Raw genomic sequence first — 26988 nt, 5'->3', positions numbered from 1 at the left:
CAGATCGTGCAGCCTATTTGAGGAGATATATTCTGCATTAATTGTGGGTTCCTGAGAGGCTGCGGGTGTTTCTGTACTATTGTGACGTGGCTGGGCACCAAGCAGAGCCCTGGAAGTTTTGCTGTGTTAAAAAAGAAAGCAAAGCTTCCCCGGGTCACTGCTTATTCTCTGTCGACCACTTTTCTCTGACTCCTCCTCCTTCTCAGGAAAGGTGCAACTCAAATCCCCAGAGCCCCCTCAAGTATTGTCAAGCTGCTCCCCAGTGTTGCTCGCTGGGAAACAAGGAAAGAAATTTGACACCAAGCCTCATCTTGGCTACTGAGAGAAATATCATCTCCGAGGTCACTCGACTTAAAGGGCATTTCTATTATTGTTTGGTCAGGTCTTTGTGGAAGACGGTCCCTTCCTTGATCATGCAAAACGGATCCGGGGGAAATCAGAAATTTTCTTGTCCACCTCTTCTCAGCATTCCGACTCCCCCAACTACCTCCGTCACCTTGTAAAATTGGCAGACTCTGGACCTTTTGCATGCTGGAGAAAAATCACTGTTTTGCCTCCAGCAAGGAACATGCATGTTGCAACACTGACTCCTCCTCTAGTGAAGAAAGAGTGAACAAGTGCACCGAGTTGAGCTTCTTCGCAGAGACACGCGGCTGGTGACTGCGGAGCAGTGGCTAAAATCCCCAGACGCCGGGTCTTCTGGGCTGGGCTTTCCCCGCTGCTGTGCTGTTCTGTCTTATTCGCTCTTCTCCTGCTTCTGGATTCTACCCAGGGCTCAGGAAACAGCTTTACCTGCAGTGATAAAGCTCCCGTCCTTTTCAGGAAGTGCTCACCGCCTGCTATGGCAGACTTTTCTCCCCAGCAAAAGTGAGTACCCAGGGCAGACCCGGCTGCGCGCAGCCAGGCTAGGCGCGGGCGGGCGCTCTCTAGGGCCGCGGGTTCGAGGCCGCGTGTGGGAGCGGAGCTGTTGGCTGCAGGCAGGGACAGCTTGGGGAAATGCCAGGCAGCAGCAAGAGCCCGCGGGCACGAGGAAATCCCATCCCGTGCTATGACCATGCTTAAAGCCAAACCTTGATGTCCCTCTTCAGAGAAGCTAAATATATGCCGAGGTGCTTGACCACGCACCCCAGCTTTTACAACTGCTCAGTGTATTTTAAAATATACCTTCAAGTGCGCCCTTGAGAACGAGTGCGGCTTGATTGTGGGATTCTGGGGTTGCAGGTGGTTTGTGTCCAAATGAAAAGCTAGGGAGAGAGCAGGGAGGTGGAAAAGATCAGAGAGGTTCCTGATGGAAGCTAACTTGGGCAGTCTCCTGTAGGTAGCACAGCTGGGTGCCGGGTTGGGGGGGGGGGACACTGAGTTACCTGCGCCCCCGCCCCCGCCCCCGCCCCCTCCCCGCAGCGCGCGCGCACACACACCACTCCCAAAGGCAGCTGAGTAGTGGCAGGGAAGCATCTCTCAGTCTTAACCTACTGGCCAGGCGCTAGGAACTCAAGTCCTGGGGTAGAAGCAAGGATACACCGCTGGAGCAGAGAACGAGGACCAGGGAGCAGAGAAGGGGGCTAGACTCTGGGAACCCAGACCGGGACTGCTGAGGTAGGGGAAGACAAGGGTTGTAGTTGTGGCGTTATGAGTGGAAAAATATCCTGTTAGTGACCTCTACCTGTGTGGTAGGGAAGCAACCCTTGTTTCCCTAATAACCAGCAACTTGAGGTTTTCTGTAATTGAGCCTGAAAACGTTTGCAACCTGTTATTAATCTCCCGAGGGTGGGAACGTCCTTTAATCTCCATTCATGGAATTGGCAGAGAAAGATTTCCCACCTGAATGTCTTGACCAATCCTATCTCTGCCTCCGTTAGACTATACTACATCCTTGAGTGTTTACCTTCTCTTTCCTCAGTTTACTCTGCAAAATTTAGGGAAACTGGTAATTCTTTACGTAAGTTCTTAGTGGAATAGAGGTGCTGAACAGTGCAGAAAACAGGAACATTTAGGTGTTGTTGTTGTTGTTTTTATTTCAGTGGCTTTTTCAAAGTAAGGGTCCTGTTGAGAATCGATTGAATCATTTCCCCAGGGTGGAAACTATGCTTAAGGAACAGGAAGAATTGTACAGGAGCACCCCCCTTTGCTGTCCATGCCTGAAAATCCCTTGTCTTTTAAGGATGCTGCTTCAGGACCTATCCAGCCAAGCTTTTGCTGGTGGCTGTGCTGGCTATGGGAATCACTGGCAGTGTTGGGAGAGTCTGATGCGCTGCTAGCAAAGACAGTCCTCTTTCCTTGGGTGCTCAGACAGTTTGTGTCCTCAATGGCTTCATCAGCCTCTGTGCTTCCAGGGGACCCCTCCTCTCAACCCTCTTAATGCCATACCCTAGAACAGTGCTTCTGAACCTTCCTAACCCTGCAGCCCTTTAATACAGTTCCTCATGAGGTGGTCACCCTCCAACCATAAAAATTATTTTCGCTGCTACTTCAGAACTGTAATTTTGCTACTGTTGTGAATTGTCATGTGAATATATGCGACCCCTGTGAGAGGACCATTTGGTGTCCACATGAACCAATGTCCTTCAGGCCAACTGGTTGACTGTCAGAGATGGGGCCAAGGCTTTGCTTGATTGGCTCCCCCAAACACTGTGTGGCTAAGGGGTAATATTCCTTTGGGCATATATACTTTTTCTTTAAAAGTCTAGAGGGTCTCACGCCTTGTAGAAGCGAGTCTTCCACCAACAGCACAGGGGCTGTAAAGCAGAAAGCACGTGGCATTGAAGCCTGAGAGCTTCAGTTTGAGCCTGTACTTCAAATTATAGCTACACTCCAGCAACTCTGGATTTCTCTGAGCCTCACTTTCCCTGGCTGCAAGATGGGGAATAATTCTGCTTTTCTTGTGTGGTTGTTGAGGAAATGGAAATACTATTTGTATCAGCCTGACACATGTTCAGTGGTCAACTGTTCTCGTTAATTTTAATGTTACATTGCAAGTGCCCACTAGTCTATGCATTTCAGAGCAGCTCACTCTCTCTCCTATGAGGCTTATGTGACCAGAAGAGTGAAACCAGCTCATTAGTCTCTAAGATGAGAGAGAGGTTCAGAATTCAGGGTCAAGTTTACTGTCTCAACTGTGCTATGTCAAGCAGAACTCTGTGTATTGGCAACAAATAAAATACTTCCAGATTGGCATAGATTCTCAGACTTGCTCTCTGATCCTTTCTGGCCTATAATTTTGAATACAAAATAGCTATCTGTGCCCATAGCTACAAGCAGTTGAGTATGAAACCAGGAAAGTCCCCAGATCTATCTCCAAATACACTATAAATTGTCTATGTAGAGACAAATGTCCCCATTGCTATCTGTCATTACGCAGTACAAGTTTTAAGATTTCAACTCAACCTGACCTCTCAGGTTCAAGTAGAAGAAAAATGTCAAACCTTAAGGAGAAGGAAACTACATACTCCCAAAGTAGGAAACATTGATGATCACCGTGTTCTTTAGAGTACTTGCATGCAAAGATGGTAATATTGATACCATTCACTGAAACTTTCCAGTGAAGGGTAGTGTACTGAACACTCCCATACAGTACCTCAACTAGTTCTCACAGAGAAGCTGAAGGTATGAATTATCCTGTAAAGTTTTCCAGACAAGAGAAATGAGGGCTAGAAGCATTTACCTAATTTGCCCAGCCCCCACAGTTTGGGGCAGAAGCCCAGGTCTGTCTGACTTGGTCATCCATTCTTTTTCCATCACCCAGTGCTGCCAACCTTCCCAATATCAGAACATTGCATCATGCCAAATGGACTTGGATTGTTCTCAAGGGCAGGGAAGACCACATGCGGTGGATGGTCTTAAGTGAGGTGAACAGATACTTCATTTGTGGCGCATATTAACTGGTAGCAACAACAAACCACTTATGAATAGTAGTTTTTCTGACCCTCACCAGGCCCAGCTGGTAAATTTCAGAAAAGTGATACTCAGTGTCAGCAGATGAAGCTGGGCATGATTGGCTGTCCTGGGCAATCCTTTCAAGTTCAAAGAACTCTAGGATTTTTATTTTCTGCTAGTTTTTGCATCAAGACACTATTTACATATACTTCCTGTGTTAAGGATTCATCCAGTCATTAATTCGTCTGCGCTCTGCTGTGTGTTGAGTAGTTGATTAGACGATGGAGGAAAAAGCAGATATCTAGCTAGCTTTTGTGGTGCTTCTATGTTAAGGAACAACGGTAGTTAGCAGGTAGTTGAACAAACACATAGAGATCATTCAAGGTCTGGTAAGATGGCCCCATGGGTAAAGACACTTGTCACTTGTCATGAAAGCCTGGAGACCTGAGTTCTATCCATGAAAACCATGAAATGTAGAGGAAAGAACCAGCTCAACAAAATTGTCCTCTGACTTCCACATAAATACTGTGGCACACATACCTGTATGCATACATGATACATGTGCACAAATAATAATAATCTATTTTAAAGATCATTCCAAATATTTATAAGTTTTAAGAAGAAAATACAGAGGTTATAGAGCCATGTGGGGTTCTGGAGTACTTGAAATGAAACTAATCCATAAAGAAAGGCGCTCAATTTGTAAAACACCCTAGATTTTAAGCACCTGGTACCACATATACAAAAAGCAAATTTGCTCCTAATTTTATTTAGTATATTAAAATGACAACATTTTAGATAAACTGGTTTAGGTAAAAATTAATCAATTTTACCTACTAGCTTTAATTTGTTTTAATGTGCCTTAGTAGCAATTTTAAATGACAATACCTAATGGCTTACATTACATTTGCATGGAATAGCACTACTTAAGACTGATAAGTTGACAGAGATATAATAGGAATTTCCTCCTCCCCACTTTGACCTGAATATATATTTTTTCTCTATGCTTGGCTAATATTCTTCTCATGTCTACTACAAATTCAGTTATTTGATGAATTCGAGAGTTAAAAAGACTCTCTTCCCCTCCTCATGCTGATGGTGTACAGATGATGTAGTTAAAGCCAATCCTACCATGTTGGTACTGGATTTGATGAAATTAACTCTGTTGGTTACATTTGTCATCAAGGATACAGTCCCTCATGTAGGCAAATCTCAAGAAGCTTTCCCACAAAACCCAATGACCAAAGGCACATTAAAAAAATGTTAACTTTAAATTGCTTGCTAAGACAATACATTTGCATCTCTTAACACTGGAAAGCCAGGGAGAAGAGAGGTAGGATTTCACATATGTGTGTGCAAAGCTCCTTATCTCATCTCCTGTGGTGATAAGAGTGTGTTTCCCTTACTGTCCTCTTGATGAAAACAGCTTGAACAAGAAGCAGCCCAGATTTCCAGAAGGACTACTTCAGGGGTGTCACAAAAGGCCACCTTTGGCTTCTTTGTTCACCGGCTAAAATGGCACTTGGGTATGTCACCGAAATAAGATATAATTTGTTCTTGCAGTTTCGTTTACTGCAAAGGGAAGAGCATTCGGAATGTGGAAAGGGAAGAGGCCTCTGACTTGGAAGATCATGCATGCAGAGTCTAAGTTTGTCTCTTCTTCTAGTTTGTGTATTACGCCGACTTCATTTCTTCCAATAATCCTGGCGTAAGTTTAGAGTTGATATGATAATGGCACAGAAAATGCTAATGGAGAAGTGTGCTTTAAACAAAAATCATCCTGTCTATAATATTGATACTCTGAGCATCTGCTGGACTCTGTATCCACTTACCAGCAAGAAGGTGATTTCTTTATGTAGATACAGCAGAACACTATACAGAATGCTCTTTAGTGCATGCAAATAATGTTGGTTCGCACCTGTTCATTTCCATTGGAAATCTAAATCTGGGGAAAATAGTTTAAAAAAAGAAGCTGACTTGAATGAACTTCAGTGGAAGGTTTAGAGAACTTCAGCAGTACCATATATTCTCTAACAGAGAAAAGGTACATGAGCATAATTGTCCAGTAGCAACAACGTAAGAGAACATTCCCGGGGTGTGACGTAGGTGACACAAGCAATTAGACTTTGGGGATTCCAGAGGGCAGGATACATAAAAATTCTATAGTTCATTGCTAAGAGTCTGGCAAAAGTTGGGCATTGAGGATGAAATTAGACCAAGGCAGAAGGGGAATAGAGAGGCCATCGTAGAAAGAAACACATGGAAACCTGTGACAACGGAAGCATGCATGAGGTGTTTGCTGATGTGGTAAAGAAGAATAGGCCTAATTCAGTGACTCTTACAGTAGAGCATGGTCTGAGAACTCTCTAGAAAGCTGAAAAACTTCTAATTCTTCATCCCTGTGTCTACTGCCTCCATCTAGTCAACCCAAGATTGGAATCTAGCTATCAATAACCACTGTTGGTTTATTTTGATTTTGTTTGAATACCCCCAAGAGTGGTCTAATGTAAAGCCAGAATTTGAATAGCATCATCATAAAAAAAATAAAGGAAATTATTCTAAATGGCATAAAATAGACAAACAAGGAATGTGGCCTTCACTTGGTAGAAATTTTTATCTACACATGTATTTATACATAGACTTCCAAATAATTGTCAGCTATGACCCTATCTTCCCATCATGCCTCTAAAGCCTCCTTTTGACTGACCCTTTCCATTCTCTGTGTGCTTTGAGGGTGACCCATAGTCAATCCTAGCAAGTGTGGGTAATTGGTAGGTCAAAGCTGTTTTTAGCCACTAGGATTTGCAGTCACTTCAAAGGGCTTTATTACCAGGCCCACTAGTGTCCCCAGTAGCTACTCTATAACAATTGGTAGCTCCTTTCACCTTTCCTATTTTACAAATTGGGAAATGGATGTTAATGACTTGCCCTGGGCCATGGTGCTGGCTGGGACAGAGGTGACAGGGATTAGAGTCCTCAGCTGCGGAATTCTCTAAATTGTATTAAGTTTCCAAAGTGAGTCTGCCCAGCCTCCTGTTGGTGACAGAAGTCTTTGTTTCCAGCACTGTCATTTCTTACATGAATGGATTTGCGTTACACATCGCTAAGTAAAGATTACAAACCGCCTTTAGCTGGCAGCAGTCAGATACCCGGGGTATCAGCTGCCAGAAGGCAGTCTGACAGCAGTCCCAGGAGACTTGGGTCGGCACTCAAGTGACACTTGGTCATAGCCACTTATTACAATTCAAATTCAAAACTCTTGCTGTGGAAAGTTGGGGTTCTGGCTGTATTCTTGCTGAACCTGGTGCCTGACAACCTTTCTGATCTTTGCTGGTGCTCCCTGAAAGGATATTGGTTCCTTATTATAGGGGGTGGGGGGGAGTCCATGTTTTTACAGCTGTGCCTTTAATTTTTTATTTTATTTATTCTTGCTTTTTTTAGATTTACTTATTTCATTTCATGTGCATGAGTGTTTTGTCTGTATGTGTGTAGATGCACCACACACTTACCTGGTGCCCAAAGAGATTGGGAGAGGGCATGGGATCCCCTGGAACTGGAGTTATGGATGCTTATGAGCCACCACATGGATGCTAGGAACTGAACCTGTGTCCTCTGCAAAAGCAGCAAGTGATCTTATCAACTGAGCCATTTGCTCAGCCCCAACTTTTATTTTTAAAATTATCATGCAATGTATTAGATATGATTATTGGCACTTTCAAACAAACTATGTTTTGGTATAGTCTCCTCCCCTCCCCCACTGACCTCCCCCTTCCTCTCCTTGGAACCTTGCCCCCAATCTTCGTTCCACTTTCACGTCCTGTGTGTCCTATTGCCCTTTCCCCAACCCCTCCTCAGCACCAATTTTTATCCTTTCTTGAGCTTCTTTCTAGTCTCAGGCTTTATACATATTTATACCTATTTATAAAACCTAACATAGACAGACAGATGAATATATTACAAAGTACGTTCCACGTATGAGTGAGAATGTGTAGGGTTTTCTTTTCTTTGTGAGTTTGGTTCACATTGTTTAATATACTACTTTCCATACCCAACCATTTTCTCACAAATTTCATGATTTCACTTTTCTTTTCAGCTGAATAAAATTCCACTGTATATCTGAACCACAATTTCTTTATCCGTTCATCCACTAATGGGCATCTAGGCTGGTTCTAATTCCTTGCTGTTGTGAGTATGTCAATAACAAATATGGATCTGCAACTCTCTCTGTGAAGAATGTGGAGACCTGTGGGTATATGTCCAGGGGTAGTATAGCTGGGTCACATGGTAACTACATTTGTAATTTTCTGAGAAATCTCCAAACCAATTTGGACACCTACAGGGAGGGGGTGGGTAAATAAAGTTCTTCCCCTGCACTCTCAACAATATTTGTTGTCAAATTTCTTGATGGTAGACATTCTGATGTAAGATAGGTGGTGATTTTGTTTGTTTGAGACAGAATCTTGACTATGTAATCTTGGCTGGCCTTGAATTCACAAAGACATGCTGGCTTCTGCTTTCTGAGTGCTGGGATGTCCCACTATGACCAACTCAAAGTAATTTTATTTTACATTTCCCTAATGGCGAAGGATATCAAACACTTTTTAAAAATATGTACTAGCCATTTGTATTTCTTCTTTTGAGAATGATGCGCTCATTTTCTTAGCCTATTTATTGACTGGCAAGTTGTCTCTGGGGTTTTTTTTTATTTGTTTATTTTGTGTATGTATAATGTTTGATTTTGCAGTTATGTTTAAATTATGGATATCAGCCTCCTGGAAAATTTTCTCTCTCATTCCCTAGGCTGGCTGTTTACTCTTCAAGCTGCACTTTTTAAAGAGTTCCTTCTTTAAAAAAAAAAAAGTTCCTTCTATAAGTTGGGTCTTCGCCAATGGTGAAACCAGCATTCCTTCTAAAGGATAGTAGAAAACAGTCAGCTTGTCACAGGAGGGATGGCAGTCTCTTTAGGGCAAGAAGGCAGGTCAATTCACATCACTCTCAAATAGTTTTCTTTTTCTCTGTCTCCAAATCCATTACTAATGTAAGAACAATTGCCGAAAGCTTTAGCTATAGCAAAAAGCAAGCTCTAAACCAATGGTTCTCAACACTGATTGCACAGGAAGATCATCTTGGGAGCCTTAAAAATTACCCATAGGCCCATTGACTCAGATTCTGGGAATGGGGCCTAAGAGTCTGTATTTATTTATAGTTCTCCACGTGAGGATGACGTACATTCCTAGGAATTGCTTCTCAGCAATAACTCAAATCTTAATTGCTTGTATCTATTTCTTTTATTGCTTGTTTCATGTCACATGATCCAGAAATCCAAACCATGCTTTCCTTCTGTGGCAATTTCATTATTCTACACTTATACTTGTGTGATTTTTTTCAGATGATTAGAGTATGATTTTTTCTCCTTCTCTAAGCAGATTCCAACTTTAAAGTTACCCCATATCACCTTATGATTAAAAGCCCTTATATATAATTTGAAAGCCAGATTGCCACAAGGTTAATAATTATGAGATGGAAATATAAAGGTTGAGCTTGCCTGCTACCCATGTATTAAATTTCTCAATTGCTGTGTTGATCTTTAGTTGACCAAGTCTTGCTTTCATGTCTCAGCCATTATCAGGTCAATTAGTTCCAGTCTTAGCACAGTCATACCCTTATTAAAAATATTATGACAGTGATAGTTTCCAAGGACTGTCATGGATAGATTTTTACCAAGTTAAGTTTGCCAAGAACTAACTAGGTTGTGTAATGACATCTCACACCTTGAAAAAAATCACTTGGAATGCAAAGACTACCTGCAACAGACTAGGCAAGAATAATAATGAAGATTTGTTTGGAGATAATCACTTTCAAGTCACCCTACATATGGAAGAACTTGGGATGTGGAAAACAATCCTAAAGCCGATTTCCCACAACCTAGCTGAGTCTGGGACTCCAATCCTTCTCAAGAAGTTGTACTAATATAAAAAGGAAACCATGCTGTTACATGACAGGGAAGTGATAAGATGAAAAAAAAAATGATGAGCTATTCTTACTTCTCTAGGTTTCTGAGTTTGGAAGATTAGCAGTAAACACAGACACTGCTAAAGAATTTTCAGGGAGACAGACGGACAGAGCTCTGTTGCTTAAGAAGCAGTGGGAATGTTTGACACTTTTACTCACTCACTTTCCATTTGTAGAGGTTCTACAGGGGCCCATGATGACAGCTAGAGATGGGATAATGGTATTTGAGAGGAATTTATATACCAGTGATAAAATAACCTATATCCACATTTAAAAATCAAATAAAAAGTTAATGCCAAGAAGGAAAACAAGATGAAATACAGGAACTAGAGGCTTATGAGTGCCACTTTAAACAGGCTTGCATGGTTTACCCTCTCTCAGAATATGTATTTTAATTACCTGATCAACGCCAAGAAGAAAACCAAGCAAAAATCTGAGAAGATGGCTCCAGGAAGAGAAAATAGCAAGAGTCTGGTGTGTATGAGAAACAGAAAAGAGGCCAGTGTGAGTGGACCTCAGAGGGGCTGAGATAGGGATGGAAAGGATGAGAAACCCTGAGATCATGGAACAGAGTTAGGATTTCAATTGCTCTGAAGGAATTATTGGGAGGTTTCAAGCAGGGGAGGATCAGATTTTGAAACAAAGTTTTAACATCAATATGATGATAGACTAGAAACCAGAAGCAAATGGGTCATGAGGTGCTGAACATATAGATGTACAAGCAAGGGAGAGAAAAGGTTGTGTAAGGTGACAGTGACAGAGTAGAAGGGTATTGGACTGAGTGTAGAATTTGGAAGTAGGAACAGCATAGTTTCTAGATGACCAGGCTGTACTAACAATCCTAACCCTGTCTAACATAACTGCCCCTGCCCTATTCCAAGTACGGTCATTAGATATGACTAAAAATCCAGTAGCCTATAGTACTACATAGAAACATTAGTAATTTGGGGTTTCACTTGTTTAACCACAAAATATATATATATATATATATATATATATAAACAAACAAACAAACTTCCAAGTGTAGAAGTTTCTGTCTGCTGCCTGCTACATTCTGACTGTAAAAATTCCATCCTGTGTTAAAACCAATCTCATGAAGTTTGTGTTTTTGATTACTACGTTTCTGGTAAGTGCTGGAATGGTCACAGCCAGGCTGTTAGTTTATCTTTTCTGAGAATTTTTTTTATTAACTATATTTACCAATTCCTTCCTGAATTTATTGCTTTATGCCATTGGTCAGTTTCTCCATATAAATGTAACACTTTGATGACAAGTACTTAATGAGCCCTTACTATCTGAAAGAATGCCCTGAGAATTTCATGTTTTAATTAACTCAATCGTCTAAGCCATCCTTATGATAACTGGATATTTATTATAGCCAATTATATGGGTAACTGAATATTCTTGTTGTGGTTTTACAGATGAGGAAATAGGACATAGTAAAAGAACTTTATTCATCTGCCCAAGATCATATAGCTGCCAGGTGACAAAGTCAGGATTCGAACTGAGCCTGGCTGCAAAGCTCTGGGTCTCAGCCACTGTGCTGGGCCTTTTGTATCCAATTCTTTTATTCCTTCCATTACAAGCGCAGCTGTCACCATCATGTGACTTCCTCCTGCAAGCAGCAGTTCACCTGGCAGAGTCTGCAGAGGTTGGATAGGACAGCTCCTCCCCAGAAGGCCTCCCACCTCACCCACTTGCCATCTACCAAGACCGAAGCACAATCCTTCATCTAGGTCTGGACACAGTTGCCAATCCCAGAGGCCTGTTGCTGTGCATGCTCTCTCTGCCCATAATTCATAGTTCCTGCATATGCCCACCTGCTACTTCAGGCATGTTTCTTTGGTTTGAAAAAACAAAAATTACTGAACAAGTCATGCAACATTGTTCTAGTTACTCCCTAGGGCCCGTGAAACTTTAAAAAACAACAACAAAGGAGTCATTAATTTTTTTTGTCATCACAATATTTACTTTAAAAATGTTGGAGATTTTTCTCCAAAGTTGTATTAGGAGAGATAAAGGAAGCTCAGGGACCACAGTAGTTTCATTCTGTATACTTGACATTCCACTGTGCATCTACTGCTAGAGAATTCTTCTCTCAAGTGACTTGACTTCTCAATAAATAGCCTGAAAGTGGCAGACCCTTGCCCTCTTCCTGATGACAATAAGAATGGATTTGCAGAATTGAGGTTTATACAAAGAAATCAATTAAGATTCCTTCAATCTACATAATAAATGCTTCAGCAATGACCGTAAGGTAGTAATTATGATGACTCATCTTCTAGGCTATAAGTTTAAACTTGATAAAGATTTTAATTAAAAAATGATACAATCTTTTCTTTTGCTGCAACTGCCACAGGGTAATTTTCAATAGAGACTGACATGCATTATTGGGATTGTTAATTTTAATCAAATCATCAATCTGTTCATTCATCTGTTTGTTTGATTTTTTCAGTAAAAGTGTTATTAAAATGTTATACAACACACATCACATATTTCTCATAATTGAATTAAGTTCCAGATTCAGAACTGCAAAAGAAAAAGGAAACTATGCTCTTCATTAAGTTTTGAAGGTTTCCCTGGCAGCATCAATTAATTAAAAGTTAAAAGCCATTTCAAATATTTGAATATTCTCCAAATAACTCAGAATATTATAAAAGGCTTAATTATTTAAAAATTCAACTTGAAGTCATTAATGTAAGTTCTTTCTTTATTGAAACACTTGTATTAAATATATCAAGTGTGGCTATGCCCTCAGATAACAGTTGTTCCGGGGTCAGACACTTGTATTAAATATATCAAGTGTGGCTATGCCCTCAGATAACACTCAGTTGTTCTGGGGTCAGACACTTGTATTAAATATATCAAGTGTGGCTATGTCCTCAGATAACACTCAGTTTTTTGGGGATCAGAGGAGCATGATGGCAGTTAGAGGATCATGGGGTTAACTCCATCACTTTATTCAGAATTAGACTTGATGCGTTATATCTCTCAGAACTTTCTGATTGATTTTTCAGATGAGTCCATAGACATCATACTAGTGTTTGTATCTGTGACTTTTAAATTTTTATTTTTGCTCATAGTTAAGACTAAAGGGGAAAAATATGCATGAAGACTCTCCAGCCTTTTCAAAAATTTCAAAAATCCACATGTGAGAATATGGATCAGATCCTCTTATTAAGTCTTCCATCTTCTGGGATGTTATGACTCCATGAAGCCAAAGACTACTGCCCACTGTTGACACTAACTACTACAAGTTCTGAGTCTTCCTCACTCTGGAGTTCCCTTTCTAAACTCAAATGTATTATTCAGTGTGGTTATTTGAGGATAAACTGATGCATTTTCGGAGAAGTGCAGAGGAAGAGATGAAATTGAAGAGGGAGGAGGAAGCCCACCTCCATATTGGTAGGCATGTTCTATCAATAGTAGGTTTATAAATAATTCAGGTAGCATTTGTTGAGAATCCACGGTGAATCCTGGGATATAAGCCTGCTAAGACTCAACCTTATTCAGGGACTTGAGATTGTTATTATTTATATTTACTTTTGGTTTCAAAACTGGTATGTGTACCCACTTTCAGGGGGCTAGAGATAGATTTCCCTTTCATTGTGAGCTTCGGATCATCACAGATTTTGGAGATCCCTTAGTGGAAAAGTACCATATGGAATGTAATATTCAGAATGCTGGGTAGGATTGAAATATCAGTCAATGGAGTTAGCTACTTGTTAAGATATGGAAGAAGGATGAGAGAGGGCAAATGCTGCCCTGGAGGAAAATCTTAAAATGTATTATTTACACCCATAGCTCAGCCTCATTACCTTTATCTACCCTTATGTCAATCATATGCTCCTTGGCTGACACCACTACATTTTGACACACCCAAGAGCAGGATCATCATGGTTTCTGCTTTATATACTGCCCCAGAGCCTATTGTTTTCTAAGAATCTTGATACTCATTAAGGGTAAAACTTAAACACTTCAAACCACCACAAGTCACAGACAATTAGGAAGCAAATCTCTGTCCATGTGACTGAAAGAAATGAAAAGTGACTATGTAGAGGTGTAGGTTCAAGACACTAAAACAGAAAACTGTCTTTCCTGTTGACCTCCTTCCCAAATTGTATGTGACTGTCACACATTAATAACCAGTTGGCTGTACACATATCTTCTCTAAGAACTGCTTAGGGTTTTATAGGAGGCCTAAGGAATAAATTTACCTGCTTATCTCAACCCATCTCCACTATCATTCTCTATTCTAAAAAGAAATTCTGTTTTATTCACCCACTGTGATGGCTCCACAGAAGCCCCTAATTCCTTTTTGTTTGGTTTTCTTCCCATTTATTGTCTGCTTTCCTCTTTAAAATGCCTTCCTCTTGTGAACTGAATGTTCCTAAGAATGTGCCAAAAAACCCTATAAAGCATGCAAGGCAAGAAGGAAATGCTCCTGGCATTTTCATGTACATGGCAGTGGAACTATCTAATGTAGAGTTGGGAGAAGCTTTCCTAGCAGCCATAAGGAGAAACATGTTAAAGTCAGTGAAAACTCCCATCATCCCTTGAAGTAGTTTCTCTGGTACACTCACAAAATGTAGTTGTGATGAAGCCTCCTTAGTATCTAGCTGAGTTAAGAATAAACTCTCAGTATCAGAGCCCTTATTTCTAATTCTGCATACCAAAGAACTAGGCTCTTCCAAGGACTCAGAACTAGCTGTGGACGAGAGCATTTTTTGCATATCTTGCAATAGAAACCATTCACTAAAATCAGGCATCTGGCATATATCTCAGCACTAAACTATAAGGGATGAAGTTATGGGACAGGTTAGTGACCCATAGAAAAGTTTCTACATTACTTATTAACCTTGAGCTCATTGTTTGTAGAAAGTGAACAAGCCAATGCTTGTATACCAGAACAGTTTTGAGGGTGGGGTAATCTCTAATTCTACTTATCTGTCATTGGCTCTCCATGAGTCCACCCCCAACCCCTGTGGTTTTAGCTGTATGCTGCACATGGAAGAAGGACCCTGGAATGATGACCCATAGTCTGTTGGTTTGGTGTTTCATCCACTCAGCCACAGATAGCACACTTTCAAGGCCATTGTTCTTGCTAAATATTTATCTGGAGAGCTACATTATGAGTTTTTGGAGTCCAAATCTGATAACTATGCAGGAAAGCTCCTCAAGAAAGATGGGCTGGAAGATTACCTTAATATAACGTCTCTATTTGCCCTACATTTGATGCCAGCAGGCAAATCAGAGCTGGTTAGGCGGTGAACAATTTCCAGAAACTTGAAGGCAGAAGCACCTGTTCTCCCACTGGTAAAGCCAAAGCAAACGTAAAATCTCAGAAATCCAGCAGAGCCACTGGCAACAGGCAAGGCTGAGAAGGTTGGGGAAAGCTCACAGCTGGCGAAAGCAAAGCTGGCCACTGGAGTGGGAGAGCCTGTTAGACTGGGCAAAGGCCTGCCTGGCCAGAGGCAAGACTGGGCTCATAGAAACTGAGCCTGGGGCACTGAGGACTGAAAACTAGCCTAACAAAGCAGATCTGTTTCCATTTGTGAGCGACGGAATGATTTGGGCTTTGTGACTCACTAAACCATCTAGAAAGCTAAACAATTGTGAAGGGAGACATTTGGATTTGTCTCTGGCTGCATGGAGGGGCCCTGATATTTGCATGGTGTATGCCACTAGTTGAGGGTGGTCTCACACACACACACACACACACACACACACACACACACACACACACACAAAGCACAAGTTTAGGTGCTTGTCTTTGTGGTTTATCTTTGGTTCTATTCATGTCTGTCTAATTCCTTGAACATTTTATGATGGTTGACATAAAAACCTTTTGTTTGTGAAAATAATGTGACAAGAATCCAATAGCAAAAAGTTATAAGAAATTAAAATACAGAGAGTAACATTAGTAACATGAGCCACGTATCCTGTGTTGCACTGGTTAGGGTGGAAATCAATAACCACAGTGAAGGCTTTGGAACCTAAGGCATAGCCAGTAATGACTTCAAATGTTGTGAATTTCTTTTAGAGTCGTATTTACACATGGACGAGGGTAGTCATCAATTGAAACATAAAGTAGACCTACACATTCTCACCACATAGACGGACTATGTAAGGCTGTAGTAAATGCGTGCTCAAATGTAAGACAACTTCCCTTCACAGTAGTATCCCATGGGAACCTCATCTGCACAATGACCTTGACTGAGCCCCTTTCGACTCATCTTCCTTTAGAAGCAGAGAGTTTCGGATGGGGTGTGATTGTTGTGTAGTGTTAGGTAGCTCTGATCATGCAGGTGGAAAAGACATTAGTCTATTGTCAAGCATTAAGCTTCTCTAAGAGTCTTGCCTCTGAATAAGCAGGCAACTGATTCTGAGACTTTCTGCAAGTGAATGTGTCTAATAAACAGCAAGCATTCACTGGGAATGGAAGGATGGCACTGGCTATTACTGGAGGCAATTAAAGATTAAATCCCAGCCGAATCTCATACTTGATATTGGCCACTAAGTCTCAGCTCCATTCATGATGAGTTTAATAATGGTATTTGTATTTTTAAGTCTTAATAATTAACACCATTTATTGCTGTGGATTTTTTTTTATTTTTATTTTTTCTCTTTTTCAGTACCAGGGGATCAAACCCAAGAAGACCTTATGCATGGTAGACAAATACTCTAATCCCGACTTTTACCCCTATACACTGCTGTGGCTTTTGTCCCATCAGTCCTGTCAGGAAATTTAAATCTTTCTAGAGAATTTGATATCTCAGTAAACATAAAAATATTCTAGTAGTTTCACCCTCAAAAGCACAACTTCCTTCCTTCTAGTTGATATCTATCTGTGAAGGACAGACCTGATAGGGTTAGGAAGCAGCTTCTCCCTTCTCTTATAACAATGGCCTCTACATTCTGAGCAGTACTATTAGACAAAGATTCTGGGAATTCATCCACGAGTTAACGTTCTTTGGGAATACATGCTCCATTATGCATATGGGGAACCAGAACGGCACAGTAGTAGAGTAGTTTTCCTTAATCCCTTTCCTACGTAGCTGTTTGGGCAGTGTAACTGTTGTGATTATCAAAACATATCGTAATACATGCCTACAAATTAATTCCGTGTCAGTGAGCTTTCCTGTTAAAAAAAACTCAGACGTACAGGAGGGTGTCACTATGAAATGTTTTCATTTATTTGTGAGTAAAGTATTTCTAAGATATTTGACATACAGGAAAGACTAGTGTGTTGGTCTAGACCCCTGAAGCCCTGTCTTCTGATTCCATCTAACTTTATGATGTCCCTTAGTACTTCTGAGTTTCATTCACCAATAATTCAACAATTCAGAATAGATGGGAAGTCCAGAATTGGAAAGAGCAAAAACTAGCCAGAAAACTTGCTGACTTACTGTCTTCCTGAACTTCACAAAGCATCATTAACTTTACTACCAAATCTGCGAAGAAAAAAAACAAAAACAAACAAAAAAAAAAAACCTGCGAATATAGGATGACATGACCAGTAAATGTGATTATCTTCATATGATTATCCAAAATTTCTCCTCTGGCCAACATTCTGTATCTACCAACAGGTGATATCTAGAGAATTTTTTTCATCCTGCTTAGCAGGAATCTCAAAGATTAAGGATACTCCTTATCTGCCCCAGATTGAAATCATTACATTTTCTGTAAGAAATAATAATTGTATTTTAGACTTTGTAGGCCATATGGTCTCTATCATGATTACTCAACTCTGCCCTTTTCATGTAAAAACAACCATGAACAATGTATAAGTGAATGAGAGTGGCTCTGTTCTTATAAAACTTTATTATCAAAAACAGCAAGCAAAACCAGTTGACCTGTAGGCTGTTCAAGATTCTCAGAATCCCAAGAATGTATCTGAAGTCATAGCTTGACTTATTTATCCTAAATTAAGTCTAATATACTATTATTTAGTCTATATTCATTGAACACTTTTCTATTATGAAAGACTTAATCTAAACATGTACTTAATTGAGTTGCATTTAATGAACATTAACAGATCATGACTCACTTGTCACTTATGGATTTTTAGAAGCTTTTGTTTACCTTATCACTTTTGAAATCAATAACAAACACACCTTAAGACAGCAAGTATTTTAAGTTAACTCTCTGCTGAATTGTATAGCAGATCTTCTCTCGTTTTCATAAATTTGATTTAAAGAGTTTTACATAATTGTAGTATTGGGAAATGATTTATTTGAACTGATCTTTTCTATAGACATACCAGGCACATGTTAGGATAGCAGTATCTTGGATACACAATAGTTCTGTCTCCATGATTTGTCCTTAAATAACCCTACTCACCCCTCTCCTTCATTTTATGCTGCTATCACCGAGTTTCATTAGACTTTGTGAGTCCTCAAATTGTAACAACTACACTAGAACACTGTGTTCAAGGTTGGTCATACCAAATCTTCCGAATAATGGAGAGTTGTGTCTTTTGAGACCAGTAAACAACAACAAAGAAAGTCAGAAGTGTGAAAGCACAGTAGAAACTGAGAAAGCACAGAAGAGACAAAATGGGCTACATGAAAAGGAGACATTGTCTCTTATAAAATGCCCTGAGCTGACTACTAATCTGTTCATAATTCCTTTAAATTTCAGTTATGATCCCAGTTAAGCTTTCTAGAGTGTGGAAAAGAATAAGAATAAAACTAACCTCCTGCTTTGTCTAATAATGATCATGTGGTAATTGAGAGTAAAGATCTCTGCTAATAGTCTGTCTCTGTTGGGTTGCATGCCAAGATTTACACAAACCACATTCCTTCTGTGGGATGAGGAAATCTGGGACATATTTTAACATAATGGGCTAAATAACTCTGGTACCAAGATCTGGGAAATTTTACTTTGCATTGGTTTCTTTTCCCTGCCCTCCTTCCTGATCCAGTGGGAAAAGTTAATCTGCATTAACTGAACTGGGTTGTGGAAGGAATTACACTTTCATTGAAAGTCTTGTGCATAATTTCAAATTAAAATTGATCATAGTCATTCATGGGGAACTATCCTATAAAATTCATAAATCAAAACATTTCTCACACTTGTAGAAGCTGTCCCAGGTGCTGGAGAAATATGAATGACCTGAGGGGTCTCTATCTGTGCAGAGTTTATGAAATAGCAAGGGAACAGATATCCATCAAATAGGTTCCCTGGATAAGGATGTAACTCAGTCATAAGGAACTTGCCTAGAGTGTGCAAGGCCCACCCACCCACCCACACACACACACACACACACACACACACACACACACACACGTAGCAGGAATCTTAAAAGTCCTTATTAATAAAATCAAACCTGGAGCAAGGTATTGGGGTGAACGCTGAATGATCAGAGAAGCAGAACAAGCCACAGTTACCTCACCTCGCCAGTTCCTCAGTTGATCCTGTTTCCTCAGACCAGAAACCTCTGAGTCCTCATCCAGAATGAATCTCAGCTAAACTGCTGCTCCAACACCTGAAAGCTTAGCCAGCTAAAAGCTTCTAGTTTTTGGTCTTCACACCTTATATATCTTTCTGCTTTCTGCCGTCACTCCCTGGGATTAAAGGCTCTTGTTACCATGTCTGGCTGTTTCCAGTGTGGCCTTGCCAGGTGGATCTCTGCCTCTGAAATGCTAGGATTAAAGGCATGTGCTACCACTGCCTAACCTCTATGTTTAATATTGTGACTGTTCTGTTCTCTGACCCCAGATAAGTTTATTAGAGTGCACAATAGTTTGGGGAACACAATACCATCGCGCGCGCGCACACACATGCATACAAATCAAACGCATTGTTAAGTGTGGTTAGGACGACAAAGGAATAGAACATTATTATCTCAGAGATTAAGCCTAAGAGAGTGGTGACAGACCTAAGTTCAGAAAAAGGAAAGAACTTTCTCAGCTACAGGAAAAGTACTTTCAGCATCACTGGAATGGAGAGAGCGTGCATATACGTGGGATGGAAGGAACTGTGGCTGACCTAAGCTGAAAACAGCAAGAGAAGAAACTAGAAAACAAAAGCACTGCCAGATCACTGAAGGATAGGCAGCCTGTGGGGTGGATTATGAGGTATAACATGAACTTGTTGCTAGATATCTGAAGAACCCCTCAGGCTGCTCTAGATAACGCTCTGTGAGGCTACCTTGGATGACCATGGAGTGATTAGGAGAAGGAGATTAGTAAGAAAGATGAATGGCAATGATAAACCTAGTATGTTTATTATTATTGTTATTATTATTATTATTATTATTATTATTATTATATATTTGAAAGTGATACAAGCCCTTTGGACCATTGCACAGTTGAGATGGTCCCTTTGGGACCGTATAAAAATAAATGGTGTACCGCATGGCATAACTGGACTCTTTGGAGACTGTTTATATTTGGGTATCTCTTGCACTTATTTCAGAGGACAGGGAGAAAAGAGACTTAATTTCACTTTGTTTAGAAAATTGGTAGAAATGATCTTCCTTAATGTTTATGAGACATTCCATCCTAGGCATCTGAAGTCCCTGTGTCCTCCAGGACTGGTCAATTCTGAACAGCATGTGCTGAGTGCTCTTTTGATCTTTGAAACTGTGTTTCTGGCTTCGGCTTCCTACATATTTGCCTCAGAAAAGAACCCTTAACCTTTGCTTTCCCAAGATGGTTTGATTTTATTTGGTACTTTCAGGGGATGGAAGACAGTAATTTTATGTAAAAACAGAAATGCTAGTTTTCCAACATATGACAAAGTGAGTCTCTGAAATTAGGGAAGAGTTAGAAGAATGGATTTCTATATTGGCTTAAATTATTATGTGCCTTCTTTTCCTGGCATTACAGGTCAAATCTACACACACACACACACACACACACACACACACACACACACACACACACAGAGGCATCACTCATTGTACCATTAATTTAAGATGAAATGTTTGTCTTTCTTGTTAAAAAAAAAATTATTGCTTCCAAAAATTGATTATCTTTTCTTGCCAATGAGCTCCTGCAGGTGCATTCTGACATGGTTTTGAAAACTTAGAAAAGCATACACATGTATGCATGTTGACTATTATATTTGTGTGTATATATAGCTAGATATATGATCATACATACACAGGGATATAAAATCTCGCATTGATTACTTGATTGGGAGTGTGTTAGAAATAGTGAACGTCTTTCTGTTTACATGAATCTTCTTTTATATTTCTTTTGAAAGCTTTACAGATTTTAATCTTAAGTCCTGCATAGTCTTGTTAGAACATTTTATGTATTGTTTTTAATATTAATGTTTCTTTATAGATTGATTTTTTTTTTTTTTGGTTTTTCGAGACAGAGTTTCTCTGTGTAGCTTTGTGCCTTTTCCTGGAACTCACTTGGTAGCCCAGGCTGGCCTCGAACTCACAGAGATCTGCCTGGCTCTGCCTCCCGAGTGCTGGGATTAAAGGCGTGCGCCACCACCGCCCGGCTTTAGATTGATTTTTTTCCCAAATCTTCTCTCTGGTACTACTGGACTGTAGAATATATATTAATTTTTATATATATATATATATATATATATATATATATATATATATATATATTTACTATCTAGCTAACCACTGATTATTAAGTATGTCTCGTCTTAAGAAATTAATTAGTGATATCTGTAAATAATGATGATTTTTCTCACATTAGTGATTGCATCTAATTTTTATCTGATACTTAGATCATTGGTCTAAATACTAAATAATGATAATACTACTATAATATTAAATGATGATAGTGAATATCATTTCTAATATCAACTTCAAGTAGAATGCCTCTGGTAGAGTATTTTCAGTGTTCTGGGAATATTAATGTGTCATGAGTCAGAGCTCTGAAATAAAAACTAACTCAACTGACATTAACCCACTGTTTCTAGAATATATTTTACCAGAGGCATGTTTCCTGTCTTTCTAGATCAATTACAACACTCAAAATTACATAAACTTGATTCACTTTTCTTCATTTTTGGAAAAAGAAAGTTTATGTTTCCCAGTCTTTTCCTTTTCATCTGTCTTTTGCTATATGGACTACATTTTTGTTTTGTTTTCAGTTTTTTCAAAAATTAAAAAGGTGGTTATAATTCTGTGATTTCAATGAGTAGCTGCTGCTAAGTTTCCAAAATATCCCATGCTTGTCAAAGTGAATGATGATTCTACACTTACCCAATCAACTTCTGAATGAATTGGTATCCTTAAGTCATTTCATCAAAGATGAGAATTTTAATCCATTTTCAACCCTTTTCTCAGTATTTAAAATATACTTCACATTTTCTTTTGGGGGTTACTGAGACCATCCATAGTGCTGTTTTTATACTGACCTGCTCAACATCCAGAATACTTACGTTTTATCTGAGCTTTAATAAATCAAAGATGTTTGTCTCAATGTACCTGGATATAAGCTCATTTTTATTGATTTTCGCATGGCACTTACTGAATCATTCACTTCACGGACTCATATTTTCCATTATTATGACACTGCTATATTTACTTTAAACTTTTTTTAATTTTTAAATATTTTTAATTGGCTACTGCCTCTGTAAATTTTTCCCCTTTCAAAATGTGTCATTAAAATTTGAATCCCTCCTTTATAGAGTGACAGTTACCATGCAGTGGATATGTATGTGCACACAGAGGCTATGCATACACAGCCCAATCAGGTTTGTTAAATACTCTTCCCTGTAGGATCCACATCCCTACCTGTTGCCATTATTCCAGAAAGTTTCCTCACCCCTACCCCCAAGCAATCCCCCTGCTGCAAACACCTACTGACCTGATTCCTATCACCTCCGATTAGTTTTGTCTCTTCTAACAATTCCGTCAGTGGGATTATACATCGAGTGTGAGGATCTTTATGTTCCTTTTAACTTCTTTTTCCATGTTTTGAGAGTTTTTTACGTGTGACTTACCTTACTCCAGCTCACTTAGGACTGGGTAGTAATCAATGACTGTACTGTAATACATTTCTTCTTTTTTGTTCTTTGAGAACTTCATATACCATATTTTGATCAATCCTCTCAGATCCACACCCCTTCTTTTTTGTATCTAAGCTCATCAATTCCAATTTGTGCTGCTGTTTTACGGGGGGTGGAGTCTCCCACTGAAGCTTGGTCAACCTACCTGAGGACACACCCTTAACGAAAACTGAGGGGGGTTATTAATCATAATCAAAGAAATGGTATAATTATATTATCATCTCAAAAGAACAAATGAAATATTTTCAAAATGGAGACTTCACAAACAACTCTGACCTTATGAGTGTGTGATGAAAAATAAGTGATAGAAACATGTCTGAAAGCATGATGGACCACATGCTTTCCCTAAAACAAAGTAGTAACTTTTTAGGGAAAGGGGAGAAAACTAACTCTCTATTTCCAGCAGCTATCATTTGCCTATAGTTCCTCAGATAGAGGTGGGATTTCATGCCTGCTTCCACTATCCATGCTGGGATTTTGTCTGGTTTGAGCTTGATCAAGTTGTGTCCATGCTGTCACTGGTGTATGCCACTGTGAGTTCATATGCACACCTGCCCTGCTGTGTTCACAAGTTACTCTTCCCTTGTAACCATCTACCACCTCCAGCTGTTAGCATCTTTCCACCCCTTCTTCTGCAAAGAACCCTGAGCTTTGAGAGGAGGGAGTGTGATATAAATGTGCCATTTAGGGCAGAGAATTCCTTTGTCTCTTATTCTCTACATGTTGCCCATTTGGGTGGGGGGGGTTCTCTGTGTTAATCATCATCTATTGCAAAAAAAGAAGCATCTCTGATGAGGGTTGAGAGATTCACTAATCTATATATAATGGTAGCAATAAATCATTAGGAGTCAGTTAACACTCCGTCATTCAGCAGAGTAATAGTAGTATGTTCTTTCTGAGGGCCTATGACATGTCTAGCTACAGGTTTGTGGCCTGGATAAAAACAAGGTCAGGTATGGGTTCCATCTCGTGGAGCAGGTCTTAAACACAATCAGAGTTTGGTCACTCCCATAATATCCATTTTGTTATTTCACAAGTGGGCACGTCTTGCTAGGCGGGTCACTGCTGTAGCTCTCAGGATTTACAGCTGTGGTGACAAACAGGTGACAGTGATAATTACTTTCTCTTCCTGTAGTGTGAATAGCACCTTCTAGTATGGTTAAAGCCAGCCAGGAAGGCTGAAGATTCCAAGGCACTACCTGTTTCATGTTCTACGCCTCAAGCATGTGGGGTCTCTAGTAATAGGGTCTTACCGTCATGTTCTGGAGGGGTAACTAAAACATTTGACAATAGCCTGCAATGTTTTGGGGTCCATGGGACTTCATTGGCCAACAATAGAAGTAACCAACCCATTGTTGACCCAAAGGTTCTTTCTTGTCAGCCTCTGATGTCTACTAGGGAAATGTTGCCTGGTTATAGGGTAACTCCATTTAAACATCTTTATATGTGTACATACATTTAGGAAGATTCTAAAGTAGTAGATTTCCATGGGACTTTTTCAAAAGGTCTTTATTGGTAGTTATCCCTCCTTCTACCCTCTCCTCTACCCTGGCCTCCTATCCCTACCCCCTTCGTTATTTCATTCCCGCTTCCATTATTTCCCTTTCCCCCTGCATATCACTGTGTTCTACATTCTTCATTTCTTGTTTGTGATGCCTCGAGTATTCCTATTTGGGGACTATTATGAACAAAATTGACTTACTGTTCTTGCAGGCTTGTTGCATACATATCTTCTATTTCACATGGGCATTCACCAACAGATAGAATTCTGAAGTCACAAGATGCGTGTTTAATTCCCAAGTAGCAACCAAACGTTGGAACGTGATTGTGCCATTTTGCCCTCCTACCAGCTGTGTTTGAGAGTTTCTTTGGCAACGTTTGATATTCTCATCCTTTCATTCAGCTGTCTTAGTAGGGATACAATACTGACTCCTGGGATTACTGATTCTCTTGTTTGTACGTATATATTAGCACTAATCTATTTCTGTCATCCATTTATGTATCCTCTATTTTGTATCCCATTTATTCCTTTTAGAGGGTACACTTTCTGTGAGTGTCTGACTCCATTTCCTGTAGTATCAGTTTTACCTCTTACTATCCTACATGAACATATTAAAATGATTATCATTTTTCATACTTTTCATATTATTTTTAAATTCCATTTTAAGCTACCCTTTGACCTATCCCTTTCTCCCCAAGAATACTTTCCCTGCCGTCATTCTATCCCCTAACAGTTACCTGTCCTTTCTCACAGCATTTTTTACTTTGTTTGAAGATGAGAAACACTTTCCTACATTGTCAGATGATGTCTCAGCTCTCTCATTTGTACTTTTTCCACATCTATGCTATTTATTTTTCATGCTTACTCACCCAGGAATGAAAAACCAATCTACTTAGATCCAATATTTGTGAGCATTTATCATGTGCAGTGTGTTCTTGAACCTGCTCAGTGTGTACTAAACCGTAAGTTTTCCAGCCCACAGCTGGAGGGCAGAATGACATGTCCTAGTTCAATATTAGTTTCTAAGAGGAATGCCAATGAGGTGGTTTTCTACACTGAGATATGATCTTCTCTTTCTCAACTGCCTATTCTCCTGTACTCAAAATAGAGGACTCAAACATTCATTGCCTTGGGATTCCTGATGTGTAGGACTCTCGCTCTGCTTATCCCACCTCCCATGCTTATCATCTGAATTTGCTAGATGCCTGCCTGCTCAGTGTGCCAGTACCCAGTCTCCTAACATTCAGATGCAGTGTTTTCTAAAGGTTACCATTTTATGTTGGTCTAGGACGGATTCTCTGCTTGAAGTGGGCCTTATTAATCAAAAGGATAGCTGGACACCATGCTCTGATTTGGAGGAATCAAGTTTCTGGCTATGAACTGACTGTGGAGTTTGGGTATGGTCTGGAATTTTTCTTCTCCCTCCTCCCTACTCTGTGTCTTGTAAGGTAGTCAAAAATAGGGACTTTATTCCAGAAACCTAATAAATGTCTTCTTAGATCTTTCCCAGTTTCAGTGTCTTTATTGTCCTACATATTTCTCCTATGAATCTTGGGTAAACTCCTCACTAAAACAAGTCTAAGTTTGCATGAGCAATGACCATGTTACTTTATATACAGAAATACATACATAATGACCTGTCAGGTTTTATCATTTTGATATACTGTGGGGCATTTCCTTGACTAGTCATTGGTAATGGTAGCACCCAACCCTTTGTGGGCAGTGCCATCTCTGGGTTGGTCCTGGGTTTTATAAAGCAGACTGAGAAAACCACAAGAGCAAGCCAGTCAGCAGCTTTCCTTCAACCTCTGCTTCAGTTCCCAAGTCTCACCCTGCCTTAATTTCCCTTCATGGTTGGCTGTGATTGGGATGTATAAATGAAATAAACCCTTGCTTCTTCAAGTCACTTTTGGTCATATTGTTTAATACAGCAATAGAAAGCAAACTAGAATATGTATTTTGTTCTCCATCTCTTGAACTTATGTGCTTTCTGTCTTCCAGGGAAGGTTTTATTCTGATTGCACATTTTCATGATTGTAATAAGATTATTACTGTGAGGGTCTTTGAAGAGCACCACCAAATAGCCCAAATATTAAAGATGGGTCTTGGGCACATCTCTTAGAGCACCCTGAAAGTAAACCCTACTCCTTATGCTGTAGGAACTCCTAAAGCCTGCATCCCCAGGAAAGGGACCCAGGTCATCATGAGATTTAAAACATAGTTAGATGCATGTCCTCTCACAGAACTGTGTGTTACTCAGAGTTCAGGATAGTACAGGATACATGTGAGTCAGTCAACAAAGTCAAAGTATGATCTTGTGTTGGTGGGGGTTGCGTAGATTTCACACCATCAGCCTTTCAAATACACATTCCCTTTGGTAACATTGGAACATTGCAGTAGTTTCTAAGAAATGAATATAAGCTTCCCTCATGATGATTTTTTTCCTTATCACTATTACTAAATATTAGCACAGTGTTGTTCCCTTTGGTGATGGCTATGACCCTCAGAAAAGAAATCAATTTGATTTCTCAATCTTGACTTGCAACATCAAGGATACCAAACAAAGATAAAGAATTGAGAGGAAAAAGCTCAACTATGTTCCAAAAGAA

At 39.8% G+C, this 26988-nt stretch overlaps 1 protein-coding gene across 1 annotated transcript in view; it reads left to right on the top strand.

The window, feature by feature from the left end:
- Nucleotides 1–322: 322 nt before the first annotated feature.
- The window catches only part of Prlr (prolactin receptor), a 175641-nt gene continuing 148975 nt past the window's right edge, over nucleotides 323–26988 (top strand). The window contains exon 1 of the mRNA XM_059276330.1: nucleotides 323–867. The gene's annotated coding sequence lies outside the window, so the exon portion shown is untranslated. The remainder of the gene's footprint in view (nucleotides 868–26988) is intronic.

This window comes from Peromyscus eremicus, chromosome 11 (assembly GCF_949786415.1).
Source record: "Peromyscus eremicus chromosome 11, PerEre_H2_v1, whole genome shotgun sequence".
In the NCBI taxonomy this organism is placed as follows: domain Eukaryota; kingdom Metazoa; phylum Chordata; class Mammalia; order Rodentia; family Cricetidae; genus Peromyscus; species Peromyscus eremicus.
This window is presented reverse-complemented; position numbering and strand designations above follow the sequence as displayed.